Source organism: Lactuca sativa, chromosome 3 (assembly GCF_002870075.4).
Source record: "Lactuca sativa cultivar Salinas chromosome 3, Lsat_Salinas_v11, whole genome shotgun sequence".
Taxonomy (NCBI): Eukaryota; Viridiplantae; Streptophyta; class Magnoliopsida; order Asterales; family Asteraceae; genus Lactuca; species Lactuca sativa.
Genome location: NC_056625.2, coordinates 211,308,762 through 211,326,328, shown reverse-complemented (window position 1 = coordinate 211,326,328; position 17,567 = coordinate 211,308,762). Strand labels below are relative to the sequence as shown.

General features: G+C 37.3%; 1 pseudogene; it reads left to right on the top strand.

The window, feature by feature from the left end:
- Window positions 1–3,222: 3,222 nt before the first annotated feature.
- Window positions 3,223–4,122, top strand: LOC111894358 (pentatricopeptide repeat-containing protein At2g25580-like; annotated as a pseudogene).
- The last annotated feature ends 13,445 nt before the right edge of the window (window positions 4,123–17,567 follow it).

The window sequence follows — 17,567 nt, the reverse complement described above, 5'->3', positions numbered from 1 at the left end:
TTGAATAGGCGACAAGAGTTTTTCATATATCAATGACAAATAATAAAAAGACATTCAAATAGAGAGGTAAGAGCAAAACGAGATATGGTAGAGAGAGGGAGAGTAATGCACATACAGTGAGAGCTCCAAGTAGCAAGATCTCCGAATCTGAGATGGGCGAGATGCGTATTCGATCAGAGCGACACACTGGGGCTACAGGGGAGAAGGTTTACGGCATTGACTGGAGCCATCTTTAAGGCGACGACAAGAACTAGAGTACCATGGTTAGGGTTTTTAGTTTTTACATTTTAGATTTGTTCTCTCTATTATTTGTGATTTTTGTAAAAGTTTAGATAATCTAAAATTTGTGGGTTTTGAATCCGATGAGTTTAAGGGGGTGTTTGGCTTAGCTTTTCAAAGCCAAAAGTCCTTTTTGGAAAAGAAAAAAAACAAAAGACATTTGACAAACTACTTTTAGAAGCTACTTTTGAAGATTTTACATAAGGAAAAGGAACTTTTTGGAAAAGTCAGGAAATCCTGACTTTTTGTGACTTTTGACTTTTCCAAAAAGGACTTTTGGGGTTTGAAAAGCTAAGCCAAACACCGCTGATTATGATTTGTAAAGTTTTGATTTTTAGATTTCGATTTCTAATTTTTTAATAGATTTATCGGGTTCTTTTTTTTTAGATTTTATCGGGTTAGAATACTCTTAAGTCTTAACAGTTTATTCTCAAAATCTCGAAGTGTATCTTATATTTGTTTTTTTGGGCCCCTAAAGAAGTCGGGCCCTATGCAAATGTCCCTTTTGCCCCCTTTTAAAACCGGGCCTACTTTCTTACTCTGCCTCTGACAGTATCGAAACCACACCACCCCTGGTATCAATTTTGTTTTATCAAAACAATCCTATGTCAGTTTCTTTTTTAATTATTGAGATTTTTCCACATTCATTTGAAGGCATGCATGTGTTCTGTTCTTGACTGAAGGTTGCATGAATTTGCATAAATTTGTTTAGATGTTATTGTGCACGATTTTTTGATTGAACATGAATTGTCTGTAATTATGACGCTTCAGTTCATCAATTATGTTTAAGGTTTTGGAAGACTTAATGTAGAATGAAGTGGTTAATATAAAAAAGTTGTTGGTTTCCATATTCCAACCTTTTATTAATTTTAGCAGAGTAACATTGGATAGGGAAGCATTTAATGATTATAAGTGTATTGTGATTGAATTTGTTTCAAATCATTCTTCCATAAATTCAACTAATGCGTGTTCCTTCACATATCTTGTTATATTAAACCAGATGATATCAATTAGTATGTGTATATGTTTTGTTTTTATAATAATTAAGTGTATTTGGTATTGTAGGAACAACCAAGTGCAAAATCAGGCTGCATGTTTCCATGTAGTTGACTGCACTTGAAACCAAATCTTCTCAAGGGTCTACGGAGGTTGACCAATGTGGGTCAATTTTTTCACCAAGTTTTTCATCTTTGTGTCTTTAAATCCTTTTTTTTTAAATACCCAAATTTCTTTTCCTTATAAAGAAAAAGTGAATTATGCTTTTTGTCCTTCACTACAACTATTTTGTCAATTTTAGTCCCAAAATTGAAGTCAAATTTTACTTGGGACAAAGACCAAAAACGCTACAAAAATCTCAAATGATAGCTAAAATTGCATAGACCTTTTTTTGTTGGTTGAACTTGATACCATTGGATATATAGGTTCAGGTGGAAAGTACAATATATTAATAAGATGAGATGCATATTTAGAAAAACCTCATCTCAAAAAATGTAATCTGACCTGTTAAATGTGATCTTGTGAAACTTGAAACATATTTGAAATAATGGCAAAAAAAATCAAGGTGCCAGTATTTTAAATGCAAATGCTACTATATTTTCATGGATATGGAATGCACTTCTTTCTGTTTTTGAGTCCTAATAGGTTTCATTTTCCTTTTTTTGCAGATGCTGCTAAGTTTTTCATTAAAAGAGTCATTTATCCTAGGCACTTAGACAGTTAGACTAGACAACTACATATGGTTGTTTCTCTTTCACTTAATACCAATCAAGGAGCCTATTAAGGAAATGTACTTTGAAAATTCTAACAATTTATAGCGTTACACTTTATACATGGTAGAAAGATTAAAGAGTACATATATCATTTTGTATCCAATTTATCGTCTCCACATCATTTTTAAAATTCCAAAAGTACCCCTCACAGGCCATGCCAGTCCTCTCAAATTCACTAGTGTCTCTCTCTCTCTCTCTCTCTCTATATATATATATATATATATATATATATATATATATATATATATAGGGCTAGGTTATTTTGTTTCTTACATTTATTGTGTGCTAGAATTCACCAATATGAATTTAGTAAATTGAATAATTATTTAGTTAAATAAATATGGATATTAAATGATTTCCATAATTATATTTATATTAAATGATATCCATAATTATAATTATCTTTTTATGGAAACTAATTAAATGTGTCATTAATGTCAGCAATAAAATTCTTTCAGAATGAATTCACATCTAGGTTTTTATATATGAGTTCATATTTTGTTTCAGGGCTCACTCACTTAAAATACAATAAAGTTGCATAGAATATGAAGAACGAGAGTGTATTATACTAAAATACACTCTCATTCTGTTGGAATACACTCTCATTCTTCTAGATATGAATTTATTTTGAAAGAATATTATTGTTGGCATTGATGACGAATTTAATTGGTTTCCATAAAAATGAGTTATAAGTATGGATAACATTTAATGTACATATAATTAATACTAAATTCATATTGGTGCATTCTAGCACACAATAGATGTGAAAAACATTTGAACCTACCTACCTATATATTTGCAAAAAGTTTGAAGGCTTTAATTAAGAAAAGTAATTAAAATTTTCAATTTGGAGCAAAATGAAAATTTTAAAAATATTAAATTCATATATATCAATTAATTTACATTTCTTATACTAAGCATCAATATTAATTAATTTACATCAACGTATTAACAGACAATATAAACATAAGGTATGAGCATGAATATTTTATTTAAAAGTGGTAAATTTTTATTAAATAATAACTAATAATAAAATATAATAATTATTTCTCCGTAAGAAACTATTCGCCAAAAAAAGCGATTGATTACCGCCATTTTCATGAATATTTTATTTAAAAGTGGTAATTTTTTATTACATAATAACTAATATTAAAATCTAATAATGTTTGCTAAAATGCCTCGAAGAAATCTCACTTCTTGGGACACCATGATAACATGGCTTACTAAAAACGGCCACGGAGAAGACGTAATTGAAATATTCAGAAGGTTCAAAAATTTGGGATTAAAGACTGATAATAAAATGTTTCTAGGCATCCTCACTACATGCAGTGTGGTAGGAGACATGAGAGAAGGGCTATCGCTCTTCGAATCCATGATCAAGACTTACAATTTTGCTCAATCCATGGATAATTATGCAATTATGATATGCTTGGGAGTGCAAGGTACTTAAATGAAGCATTAGGATTCATTAATAAGATGTCAATTGAGCCAAGAGTCGAAATTTAGGAATATATCATGAATCAATTTTGGGTTTACGATAATTTGGAACTCGGAGACCATTATGCTGAGATGGTTAACCTTCTACAGTCTTCTCATTTAGATGAACAATAAAGGAAAAGCTTGATACCAAACAAAAGGAAAACAGAAAGAAAAAAAAGAAATCATCAGATTTTAATCTTGTAGGTGTTAAAACCAACGTTCATAAGTATAAGGCCGGTGATACTTCTCACCCTAATCATGAGAAGTTCCACCGTCATCTTCAATGTTTAAAACAACACATGATAGGTGTCGGGTATGTGGCTGAGACCGAATTAGTAGTTCAGATGTAAACATTGAAGCTAAAGAATAATCCTTTTTTATACATAGTGAAAGACTTTATCTAGTGGAAGCTCTTTTGACTAGTCTAGCTCATGCACGAATATTAATATATAAAAATCTTCGTCTTTGTGTTGATTGCCATAAAGCACTCAAGATTATTTCGAAGGTGGTTGGATGAGAGATCATTACACGTGATGCAAAGAGGTTTCATCATGCAAAAAATGGAGTATGTTCTTGTCGAGATTATTGGTGCTAATTTAGCTTTTATAGTTAATCTGTTTTGGTAATCCTATAAATAGTTAGTGTTTAGTTCACCATGTATCTATCGATTATATCAAAAATTTTCTGATTGAATCCCATACATCATTTGTCTGAGCGGGTCATATGTTTATCATTAAGAATCATTTTACAATTCTTTGCTTCTTTTCCCACTGAGTGTTGTATGGATAAATGATGTATGCATACTCTATAAACAAAGAATGTTTCTTTTTTGAAATAAAATGAACCATCTTAATGATTTTACCCTTATGTGTAGAAGTGATACCCACTATAAATGTCTCACTAAAAAGAATGGTTGGTTGGGGATAAAGGTTCGGAAGAGGGGGGGAAAAGAAACCCCCTGCCTATGGTCTGTGGGTGAACAGGTAAAAAACAATGTCCCCATTAAGTGTATCAAGCAAAAAAGAAATAACACCTTTGTCCAATATGATATATATTGGTGTTTTTTCTTACTTTCATGAGAAGCCTTTATATCATTGCTCTTGGATAATAGTCAAATGATTTAGATATGAGTATTATAGGAAATCATCATAATAAAGAACATCTTATTAGTGGGAGGGGAATTTTGGGTTCTTAATTATATTTAGTTTGTTGCAATAGATTTTTAGAAGAGGGTAGTTGGAAGGAGACAATATTATCTTTTCTGAAATCCGATCCTACACCTTGGGAGAGAACTAGACTCAAAATTCCAGTAAACATTAGGGTTTCTTGTGTTGCTTTTGAGTATTTTTAATCAATACAGGAAGTTATTGATTATTGTTTTTTGTTGTTGATATTTACTTCAAAGTCAGGTTGATTGCACCTTCAAAAACAAAATATGGTAAGAGAATGGGATCTCAGACACCTTTACATGGTAATATTGTAACTGTAACACCCAAAATTTTCAAACAATTTTTTTTTTCATTTTCGAAAACATACTTTCATTCATAATATTATAAAAATGTAATTATATCAGATATTAAACCATAGAAACACAACCCAAGATCATAATGTATAAAAACTCCTCGTGTGTGTACTGATCATGTCGGCGCCTTCCCGCGATCCTCACTGGTACCTGAAACACATAACACAACACTATAAGCATTAATGTTTAGTGAGTTCCCCAAAATACCACATATAACACATAATAGCTACTCGAGGGTATAACACTGCGGACCCTCCAGTCCTAACTCTGTGGACCCTCTGGTCCTAACTATGTGAACCATCCGGTTCTAACTCTGTGAACCTTCCAGTTCTAACTCTGTAACTCTGGAACATAGACGACATGAATCACATAGAAATATTGCAGTGTATCACAATCACATAAATAACATACAAGATTCTCTGTCATATAACTCTAATTACCACTCTAGGTAAAGTATAGTGAGAAGACTCACCTCGGGTAACTCGCTAATCTCGAACTCGGTAGAATCTGGTCTAGCCTCCACCTAATCACATGGAATAAGCACTCTAATCAATACAACTCTCAAGGATAGACTAATCCCCCTCTTAGCACTCTCAGAAGGGTAAAAGACCATTTTAACCCTCTCATGGCTCAAAGACCCTAACATTGACCAAACCCTAAAAGTCAACAAAAGTCAACTCTCCGGGTTACGCTGCGCGTACCAAACCTGTACGCTGGGCATACCCGACAACCTCACAGAAACGGGGAACGCGACCCCCTACGCCGCGCGTACTGGGATTACGCCCCGCGTAACTCCCAATTTCAGACTCCTTAGCTTTTGGGGTCTTAAACAGTTAAGACACACGTCCAACTTTCAGATCTGACCATCCCTAAGCCTCTTAATCCATAAATTTGGTGACTTTAAGCCTTTGCATGGCTGTAAAAGTCACCAACACCCATAACATTCCATGTTCAACCCTAGAATAGCTCATAACTCAGGCATGACTTCATAACAATGACTAAGTTGGGATTTTTATGGATCTACAACACATATATCACTGAAATGGGACAGATCTAGGTCCATGGAGTCCCTTATGCTCATAAAGCCTCCACCTTTGAGACTTAAATCCTAGAAATGGACCATAAAACACCAAACCAAAATAAAGAGGAAAGTGCTGAGCATTTTACCTCAAAGTGAAGCTTCTTCCTCTTAAGAACTCAGATCCAAGCTTGAACCTCAAACCCTAGCCCCCATAAGCTCCTCTCCTTATTCTTCACTAAGATACAAAGGCACTTTAGCTCCAAAACACTCACACACAAGCTTTAGGATGAAGCAAATGCTCTCTTAGGGTTTCACTCTCTGGTATAGTGGCTGAGGATAAAGCCTTAACATTCATTATATAGTGCACAAGCCAAAAATTAGGGTTTACGTCTGGGCCCGCTATGCCCAACATAACCCTAGGTATGCCCAGCGTACCTACATGAGTCCGCGTCCAGATTAAGCGCATGAGTACGTGCAGCGTACTCTCCAGTACGCCCAGCATACTCATTTGCTACAATTTCCACCCAAGGGCTAATCTTGACAACTTGACAAAAGAGGAGGGTTAAATAGCGGTACCTGAATTTCGGGATGTTACAGTAACACCCCAATTTTCAAGTAATTTCAAATCCATTGCTTCGGTTTTATTTATGTCACTTTTGGTCCTCGAATTTGAACAAAGTGCCCTAATGGCATAATGGTAAATGTTGGAGCATGAGTTGTACACTGGGCATACATGTGAGTACACTAAGCGTACTAGGGTACGCCTAGTAAGCTGGGTGTATGCATATGTATGCAGGGCGTACGTGTGTCCGGGTGAAACCTTAACTTTTAAAGTTTGTAGGGTATTTAAGCATCCTTATGGGTCATTTTGACTCACTCTTTCAGCATCCAAGTCCCTTAGTCGTTTTGAGTGAATACCATCCCCCATAATGTGTATCTTGAGCTTGTAGTGTGATTTTTGTGTGCCAAAAGGAGAATTTAATGCATCAAAGGGGTCAAGGAAGGAAGCAAGTTTGTTGATCTGGGACTATCATCTTCTTAGGAAGCTTTACAAGGTATAAATATTCTACCTTTATGCTTAGATTGTTTAGATCTTGCTTTGATTGCTTTTTAGTGTTCTTCTTGTCCCAAAAGTCCTAATTTTGTGCATGCTTTGTTTTGGACGTGTTGAGCTGTCCTTTCAAACTTTAGGATGGGTCCTAAGGCATAAAAGTGAGATCCCAATGGCTAGAAGTGTCCCATGCATTTGGTAGAAAGGTCTTAATGGATTAAGACCTTGTATTAAGAGCTTTTATGCGTTTAAAGTCATAAAGTTTGAAACTTGATGACTCTAAGGTGCATTTAGCCCATGGATATGAAGTTTAGGCTTAAGTGCTTAAGCCATTAAGAACTTATTAAGATTTTGGTCCTTGCGAGGGTACGCCCCTTGTAACTAGATGTACACCCCACGTACAAAGTCAACCACCCCGATGGTGGTCAATGCGAGGCGGGGTACACCAAAATACCGAAGGTGTATGCCCTACGTATGTCTTCTATTTGGATTTCGGATTTTAGGCTTCGGGTATTAGTCCATCTGTTGGGCATTGATACTTGGGCCCTAATGGACTATCTGGATAAGTGTGTTTTGGGCTAATTAAAGGATCAGACCTTTGGATAAGGCCCAATAAAGATTTGGGCCTAATTTGGAAAATTGGGCCAAGTGTGGGCCTTGAAGTAATTTGGGCCTTTGGATCAAGATTTGGGTTTGGTTTGCATTGGGCTATGTTGGACCATCTGGGATTTTATTTTTTGGGCTTTTGGCTTGTTGGATCTTCTTGGGCGAAGTCCATGAAAGGAATTAGGCCTAATTTGGAAAATTGGTCTATAATCGAACTTAAGGAGTTTATTTTGATGTTGGGCCTTTTGTCATCTAGTTTGGGCCTTGGCTTTAGGCCAAGCTTGAGGAAGGGTAAAAAGGTCTTTTACCCTGAGTTGGACTCATGGTATGGGTCAATGGCTAGATGTTGATGGATTGTCATTATGGAATCTATTAGCGTGTGTGTGATAGCGGATCTGCGGTTAGAGATTATTCATGGAATCAGCTATTGATGTGGTGTTGTCTTGATGGTTGCGGTTCGAGATCTGGTAGCCAACAGCCAGGGATCGTCTGTGTGTTTCGGCAGTGCGAGGTGAGTTTTCCTAACTGTATTTACGGGTCAAAGGAACCGATGTTGGCCGTTTGGATTGCTATCCTGGTTTATCGTATGCTTGTATGATGTAGTGATCCGTTTGATCGGTAACCTGGTAGATAGGATGATTATATGCCTAGTGATCTATTAGATCTTCCTGTTATCTGTTCTAGCTATATATTTACCGGTCGCATGCGCATGAGTAATGTGGTTGGGTTGAGATTATACTGCTTTGTGTTGTCAGCCAACAAACCAGGTAATATTTATATCAGTATGTTATATGCCTGCTTATCTGTTATGTGTATATTGACATGGTTGTGTGTGTGGTTGGGTTGAGGCGGGCCTGCGTAGTACTGATGGCCAATAGATCTAGGGTTTCACGAATAGACTGAAGGCCAGTACGGTGTACCAATCGTGCTGAAGGCCCAGAGAACGGTCCAGATAGGCTGAAGGCCCAATGAGGCGTACCAATCATGCTGAAGGTTCTGTGAGCGTACCAGATAAACTGTACGTTGGTGGGGTGTTCCAGTCAGGCTCAAGGCTTTGTGTTGTGGCGGTACTTTGGGGGAACTCACTAAGCTTCGTGCTTATAGTTTTGGTGTATCGTTTCAGGTACTTCAGTGGATCGTGGCAAGGTAAAGGCATGACCGGACACATCCTCGTGGTTTTGGAACTTATGGTTTCTAGGATACTCTATTAATGTAAATGTTTTGAAAAGTATGAGTAAATTATTATAATTTTAAATAAATGAATTTGGAAACAACGGTTGTTGTGAACACCTATTTAATAAATGGCTCGTTTTGAAAAGTTTAAATTTTATTGAAATTTTATGGGTGTTACAAGTTGGTAGCATAGCCTTGGTTTGAGTGAATTGGAGGAACACTAGTGTGAATCTAGTCTCAAACTAAGGAAAAAGGTTTTTCAAAACAAATTCTCAAATGGTTTTCAAAATAATCAAAGAGGGTGCGATGTGTACGATCAGTCGGAGCCAGCAAGTAGACCCCAAATTACCACACAGTTATTTGAGATTATGTTATGTTTTGTTATGTTAGAACAACATGCTAGTAATAGGCTAGGGATCTTCAGGAATCGCATGGTAGAATTACCCGATTATATGATGCCTTAGTCCCTATAGAGTTCTCTTGCTTGGATGTTGTATGAGTCTTTCGCGTGTGAACTGACTATTGGGTGAGTACGCTAACTCACATGCTACATGGTTTAAATGACCTTAGGATGAGGGGTCTGATCCTGTTGTGCAGCTCTTGTCTGAGTCCTAAACGCTGTGGGATTGAATCTTTTAGCCTAAGATTGTTTAAACGGTGGGGGCATGTGATTGTATTCATGCGATAGTCATCTGGCACCAATGGAGGGTCGTGTGGCAATTAGTGGTATGGTGAATCGTGTGGGGTCTGTCGGCCAGTCGCGTTGTTGGATGATGGGCAATAGCTTTCTCAGAGTGGGTGTAGTGTATAGTGGGTCAACACGAGTAATGATTAGCCACTCTTGGAAGAGTGAGACCTGGACGAAGGTGTACCTAAGATGTTGGGAGTTGGAGATTGAGAATTTCGTATGAGGATCTATTGATTTTATTGTGTTTTAGTGCCAGTCGGCTCCTCTGTGCGAATGCTGCTTGCTTTGTGCTTTGTGGAACTCATGTGTGTTGTGAGTTAGCTGTTAAGTGAACATGTCAAATTACATGTGAAAAACGTTGGATAATCTCAGAGTGACGGATTTGACCCTATTTCGTAGCTCTCGTTTGAGTCTTAACTGTTGTAGGTATGAGTCTGATACTCGAAGGATTATCTGAGCTTTGTTGCATGTGATTGTATTCATGAGGTAGCTAATTGACATTGTGAGGAGTTCTTTAGCAGCTGATGGCAGAGAAGTGTGGAATCCTAGGATAGCCTATTGAGTATGTTAGTGTGGTTGTTTCGCGGTTGAGCATGTTTTAGGAGTATTTTATGATTAGATCTTAGAGGACCCGAGATGATCCTTGAGGAAAGTATGGATAGGTGTGGAAGGTAATATTGGGCCCATACTACTGAAAGCACAGGATCCATACTTGAATCAAGGAAGATTTCGGGGATTCTAAGGGCTGGTCAGGGAAGATAGCATGGTTGGATACCAAGGTTCGCGATAGTTAGTTCTATTCCTGCCAATCTTTTGGTTGCGGTTGCTCAGTCATGGGGATGGGACTGGTATGTGTTTTGAGCCTAGTGGCATTATGGATTTGGGATTTTTTTGGTGCAGACCTAGTGAGTTTTGGTTTGAGGCGTCGGGTGTTTTGCTCGAGGTTGGGTATGCAAGTCACGGGACTCAGGAAGGGAGCGATGATTATGATTGGCTTGGGTTTTGCAGCGAAAGGTAGAATGGTTGATTGATGGATTAGAATGTCGTTATCGATGGAAAGGGTGGTGCCTTTTCATTTTTCTGAGTTCGAAGGAGTGAGCAGGCTTGTGACCTCTAGGGTTAGGTTGTATTTTCAGCTTGGGGTCTGTTGGTTGCAGTGGTTGGCGACAATATCTCAGCGCCGGTGAGCGCAGGCGGATTGATGTGGCATGAGTACCTTAAAATGCGAGTAAAGGCCCTATTACTGGAAGTTGGGAAGGTCAGGTGCTGGATTGTTGCTTGTGGTTGCAAGCAAGGAGCATATGTTTGAATCATAAATCAATATCTGCCTATGCTTTGTAAGTGGTAATAAGTGGGGATCTTAGACGGCTTCAGCTGACATTTAAGTTTCTTTTGGTGATCCGTATCGTGAGGATCATCCTACGTATTTTATTTATTCCATCGTCAGGAATGGTTGTACCTGGTTGAGTCGGTTTGAGTTATGAGTTGGTTTCAACCAGTTGATGGTAGTTAGAACCCTAAGTAGGGGAGAACTGGGATTCTCAAGTGTGTTGGATTAGGTGTCTAATCCTATAACTATAATTGGTATGTACTTGACCTGATAGTAGCATGGTCCATTTTTGGTTGCATTCACCAGAACAATTTAATAGGATGGATATTTGAGAAAGTTATTTGTGATTTATTAATATATCATAAGTACAATATATTAATTGGTAAATCATATTATTTAATTAGTATTGATCAAGAATTAATTTGGAATTAATTTAGTGATTAAAGAGACTGATTAAATTAACGGGGACTGATTATGTAAATCAGTGATATATGGTTTGGGCTAATGATCCATGATTGATTTGTGATGGACTAAGCTTATATGATAGTCCATGAGTGTTAGTCCAAATAAATTGTTGGTTCATAAGCCTAAGTGTAAGAATTAGGGTTTACAAGTGACTCTTGGAATTCTACACTATATATGTAACCTCTAAGCCCTTAAAATCGGTAACAAGATTATTCTAAGAGGATATAAATCTCTCATTGTCATCTAATTATTGGTTGTGTTTTGTGAAACATTTGAGGCATCACACTTGAGGTGCTAAGCTCTGGAAAGGCTAACTTCTACAAGCTACAACAAGAGGTAATCATCTAACTAGTTTTTATGATTCAAATACCAAATTTGTATGCTAGTTAGGCTTCATGCTTTGGAAAAAGAATATTGCATGTATAACTAGAGAAAACTTAGATCCAAAGCATTAGGATTGTATGTGCACCATAGAGATGTTATAGTGCTCAAAACCCATCAGTGGTATCAGAGCTTAGGCTGTTTTCTATTATATTGATGCATGGTCAATTGTTCAAAGTTGAAGCAAAATGAAAATTGTTTTCTGCCAGACTAAACTAGACGAGTCCCATGAGGAACTCGACGAGTTCATGATGAACTCGACGAGTTGGACAGTTTGTTGGCAGTTTTTCGGGTTTTTTTTGGCCTGAATTGGATTAGGATCATTATCACAAACTTTTTTGTATCATAATATCTGTTTTTTCTGATATAGTAGTGATTATCCTCATCCAATTAATAGATAATTGTCAAAACTGCAAGATAATTCACTACTAGAAAAACAGCCTTTTACGACGTGGAATGTGTGTCGTAAAACGCTCAGACGACGCGCAAATGCGCGTCAAGTAAGGCCCTGTCATAACGAGCGACGACGCGCTTTTGCGCGTCATCTATTTATGACGTGCATTTACGACGCACTCTTACGACACGCAATGTGTGTCAAGGAAGGCCCTATCATAAAGAAGACGATATGCATTTGCGTGTCGTAACCTTACGACGCGCATTGCTTATCATTAAAGCCCTTGTCACAAGGAAAAACGACACACATTTTTGCGTGTCATAAAGTTAAATGTTTTAAAAATTATATATTTTGATAGATCTACTAATTTTCAAATTAAATAACACATTAAAAATCTCATAATACAAAATAAAATACCATAAATAACAAAGATAATTCATTTTACTAATATGTCAAATAAAAATAATTATTCCAATAGTGAGTAAATGTTATAAAAAAATGAACTCAAGAGAAGCAAAATTTATATACAATTGCATTATCTAGCTTACTATGTGCCAAAAACTCTCTGTGTGTTCGCTTTTGCTTGAGTCTCGTTTCCTCCAAAGCTTCTAGCCATGGCAAAGTATGATATCGTAGGATTCATGTCCAAATCAAGTAAAACATTGCTAGCTTAAATTCATTAAGTCCTTGGCGTGAAGTCTTGGATAAAAGCTTAACCTGTCAAAATTGGATAAATGAAGAATATGCAACAAGATTGGTGAAAAGACATAAATGCCCCTACCTTGTATTCAACAGTAGCAATGTTTTACAGAAAGTAGAAGTTGCTTTTCCTGCTGTAAGAATAGTACTAAGATTTTAATTTATAGTTTTATAATGTAGCTGAAACCAGGTCTGAGTGCATTTGCTAGCGACCCTAAAGCAGCTGCAGATTCCCTTCTGCCTCTTTTACAGAAAGTAGAAGTTACTGTTCCAGCAAATAAGTGCCAAAATACACCAGTCAATGTTCGGGTTAGTGGTTTGTATTTCTCTAGTAATACTTTTGTATTTTATAAAATTTATATGCTTATATTAATCTCTATTAGAATTTATGTTCATATAGGTGAAGGATTTTCTTAAAGTTAAGAGCAACCTAAAGTCCAGTGATGATTGGGTAACTGTTCTTGATGGAACTCAAGAAGGTGCTTATCAATGGGTAAACTACCTACTTCATAGTTTCTACATTCTCCCAAATAGATGTATAATGTATTCTTACCATAATCTTTAAGCCTATTGCCTAATTATATTTGATCATGCATTCATAATCATACCTACAGGTGAGTATAAATTATCTATTGAAAAGATTGGGTCAGAAATATTCACACACTGTTTGGGGTGGTTGATCTTGGTGGTGGACCAGTACAAATGGCAAATGCTATTTCAGAGGCAGATGCTGCAAAGGCTCCAAGAATATTAAATGGAGAGGATAAATATGTAAAAGAAATATTTCTCATGAGAACCAAATATTAACTTTATGTTCATAGGTTTACCTCATCCTTTTTTTCACACACATACACACACAGAGAGTTTTTACATAGTTTTCTTGTATCATCCTACAGTTACTTAAAGTATGGATTATTCGCTGCTCGAGCTGAGATTCTTGGAGTGAATAAAAAGAAACAAAATCCCAGATGATAAAAGAAATAGATAATTTAGAATTTAGATTATCTTACTTGTGCTAAACCATCAGCATCACCTAAGGAAATGATCCATAATGTTCAACAAGAAGAGTCTTCATGAACCTTACTAATGGATGCAATGATGATCTCTCATAAGCAGTTGCTGAAATGAAAAAAAAAATAGTATTATAAAATCAAAATCACTGAAAAAATAAAAGAAATTGTGAAAAGAAACAAAAAGAATAATTAACCTGAGTTTGCTAGAATGAGTATTAAGTCAATTGTAGGGTTACGAGAAGCAACTGCAAGTGCTAGTACATCTCCAAAAGATTCTCCAAGCAAATAAATCGTCTTATTTGGGGACAATTTTGGTTCAATCTTTACACTTTCTTCCACAGTTTTAATCAACCCTTCATGCAAATATAAGGGTAAAATGGTCATTTACTCTCTCATTTGGTTCCTTGAAGTTTTAACATAATATAAATACAAGAGAAGATGATAACCTTCAAATGGTGTTCATGAAGGGTTTTGAGCATTCTAACACCCCTATGGTGTACATGCAACCCTAGAAACCTTGGATCTATGTTTTATCTCTGACACATGCAAATTTGTTTTTCCAAGGTTCATAACCTATCTAGCATACATGGGGAACTTTTAAACATAAAAGATAGTGAGAAATACATAACTTTAGTTGCTAGAATTCCTTGAGAACCTTGTGAGCCTAGCACCTCAAGTGTGATGCCTCAAATGTCTCACATAACGCCAAATGCACTTGGAATAACCTAGAGAGAAATGAAGAACACTTAGAAATCGGCTAGCCCTCACTTGTATTACTTAGTGGCCGATTTTAGTGATCAATACTACTTAAATAATACTATTAATATATTAGAACTTATAATATATTAATAAACGTTAAGTGTTATTTCTCTCATTTTAGTCTATCCAAATGCTTGATGCCATGCAATCCAAATGGACCATGCTAATCAGGTCAAGTACATTCCAGAAATAGTTATGAACTTAGACACCTAATCCAACAGTCTCCCACTTGGATAAGTCTAATAACTATAACTGTAAGAATGACTTCAGGAACCGATCTGCAATCATAGCTCTTTCAAGGTCTCGCGGAACTGAGATGATGATGATACACCATTTAAGATAAGTGATCATATAATCCTCTATTCTAGATGTCAGCCGGAGAAGTACATGGAACAATTTATTACTTATTTTCCAACAGTTTGTTTCTCGATTTACTGATTTGTTTGACATAGAACTTAATTGAACACATCAATTTAGTTCTGACCGGGCCTAGTACATGGGTCAACACAAAATCATCAAGGGGCCCAGATATCGCTTCTAATCCAAGAAGGAACGGATAAACTTTGACTCATATGCTTGTTCTACTACTTGTTGAATCATACATAAAGGCACGTTTTATAACATCGAGTTACCAATGCGTTTTCGTATAATCAATGTATAACCAACTCATAGGCAATAAGTCATATCTCTAGGTTTGAAGACTTATATGATATTACTGTCTCACGATCACTCGAGATAAATTCCATGAAGTGATACCAGTGAGCATGGGTTGAATCCAATACTTAGAACTTATGAGCACTCATGAGTGTTGTAGCTATGTCCAACAACTTAGACCTCTACAAGTCAACCCATGGTAGTCTTAATCTTATCTATTTCCAACATATGACCGACTGTGGAGAATTTGAATAATATGAACCAACATAACATAATTATTCTGGAAGTCAAAACATACAAAATGAAATGATAGTAAATGATTGACAAAGGATAGCATCACTTTAATCATAAATAAATACAACTTTTTGTAACAGCTCAATTTTCAAACAAAATTTTCATTTAAAACAAAGCATCATTATTCGACAAAAGGGTTTATTCCAAGTTTATTTTCAAAAGTATAAATAATAAATCTTCAGGATCTTCAACAGCGGCAGTGTGTACGTGTCACGCCGGCGCCTTCCCACGGTCATCACTAGTACCTGAAAAAAACATAACCACAACTAGTAAGCATAAATGCTTAGTGAGTTCCCCAGTATACGACTTACCCACATACGCCTTCCGGCCCGGACCTTCCGGTCCACATAACATTGCCTTCCGGCCCGTAATATAATCGCCTTCCGGCCCATAACATATCGCCTTCCGGCCCGTATAGATTGCCTTCCGGCCCATAGTATTTTGCCTTCCGGCCCATAATAGTAATAAGCATAACACATATAACATAACACACATAACACATAACTCATACATCATACCGTTCTTTCTGTCACGTAAAGTCTCGCCTTCCGGCCCGTATAAGCATACATCACATATAAGCATACATCACATATAAACATACATCACATATATAGCATCTACCTCTCTAGACATAGCATAATATAGCACATACGACCTTCCGGTCTCACAGTCAAACCCTTCCGGGTGAAGTATAGTGAGAAGACTCACCTCGTAGTATGCAAGCTATAAACCCTTCGAGCTACTCGCACTCGATCCGCTAATCCGCAGATTCCCTATAATACCACATACCTTTATTAATGATCTTATCAAACAAGACAACTGACCCTACTAAGTTATATACAGGTCAACGGTCAACCTTGACCGGACTCGTCGAGTCTAAAGGGTAACTCGACGAGTATAGACACCCTGACACTACTCGCCGAGTCTGAAGAACGACTCGACGAGTTCCTGTAGATCTTCAAGCTACTCGCCGAGTCTGAAGAACAACTTGACGAGTTTCAATAGGTCTTCAAGCTACTCGCCGAGTCTGAAGAACAACTCGGCGAGTCCTAGTAAATCTTCAAGCTACTCGCCGAGTCTGATCATTGGACTCGGCGAGTCCTCGCCATGCAGCCAATCCGCTGCCTCCTGTATTTCGCATGATTTCGAAATATATAGATATGGGGCTTCCTGGACTTTCACATATACTAGTACCGGGGTTTTTTAAACACTTATAACATCACTACAATCCAACAATCCCTTAAATGGGTTTCCTAAACCCTAAATTCGCATACAACATAAAAGTTACAGATTTCAATCCGAAAATTACCTGGAAACGTGTTTCCTGCGTCTCCAAACCTCCAATACTCAATTCCTTTGATCACCACCTTGCTCCTCCTTGTCTAACAATCTCTTCAAGCCTTCTCAAGTCCTCTCTCTTGCTTCAAATGCTCACACACTCCCAGGGGATCTTCAATCGGCCAAAAAAACACGACATGACGGCCATAATATGATTATATACGTTTCAGAATCGAAACGGCTAGGGTTCAGCTGAACAGCGTCGACTCGCCGAGTCCCTTATTGGACTCGTCGAGTCCAGTCGCGCATCTGCGACCAAGACCACGGCCCTACTCGGCGAGTCATGCACCAACTCGCCGAGTCCCCTCCTAAATGTGCCCCAAAAATAATTTAGAGAAATACCTGAAATTCCGGGCTGTTACAACTCTCCCCCACTAGAACTAGACTTCGCCCTCGAAGTCTCTCATTCTGCGAATAACTCCGGATGTTGCTCCCGCATTTCTCTTTCCGGCTCCCAAGTCATCTCCGATCCCTTCCGATGTTGCCACTGAACCAACACCAGAGGTATTTCCTTGTTCCGTAGAACCTTGATCTTCCGATCCCTGATAGCTACTGGTCTCTCGGCGTAATTCAGACTCGCATCTACCTGGATATCTTCTAGCGGAACCACTGCTGCCTCATCGGCTATACACTTCCTCAGCTGTGATACGTG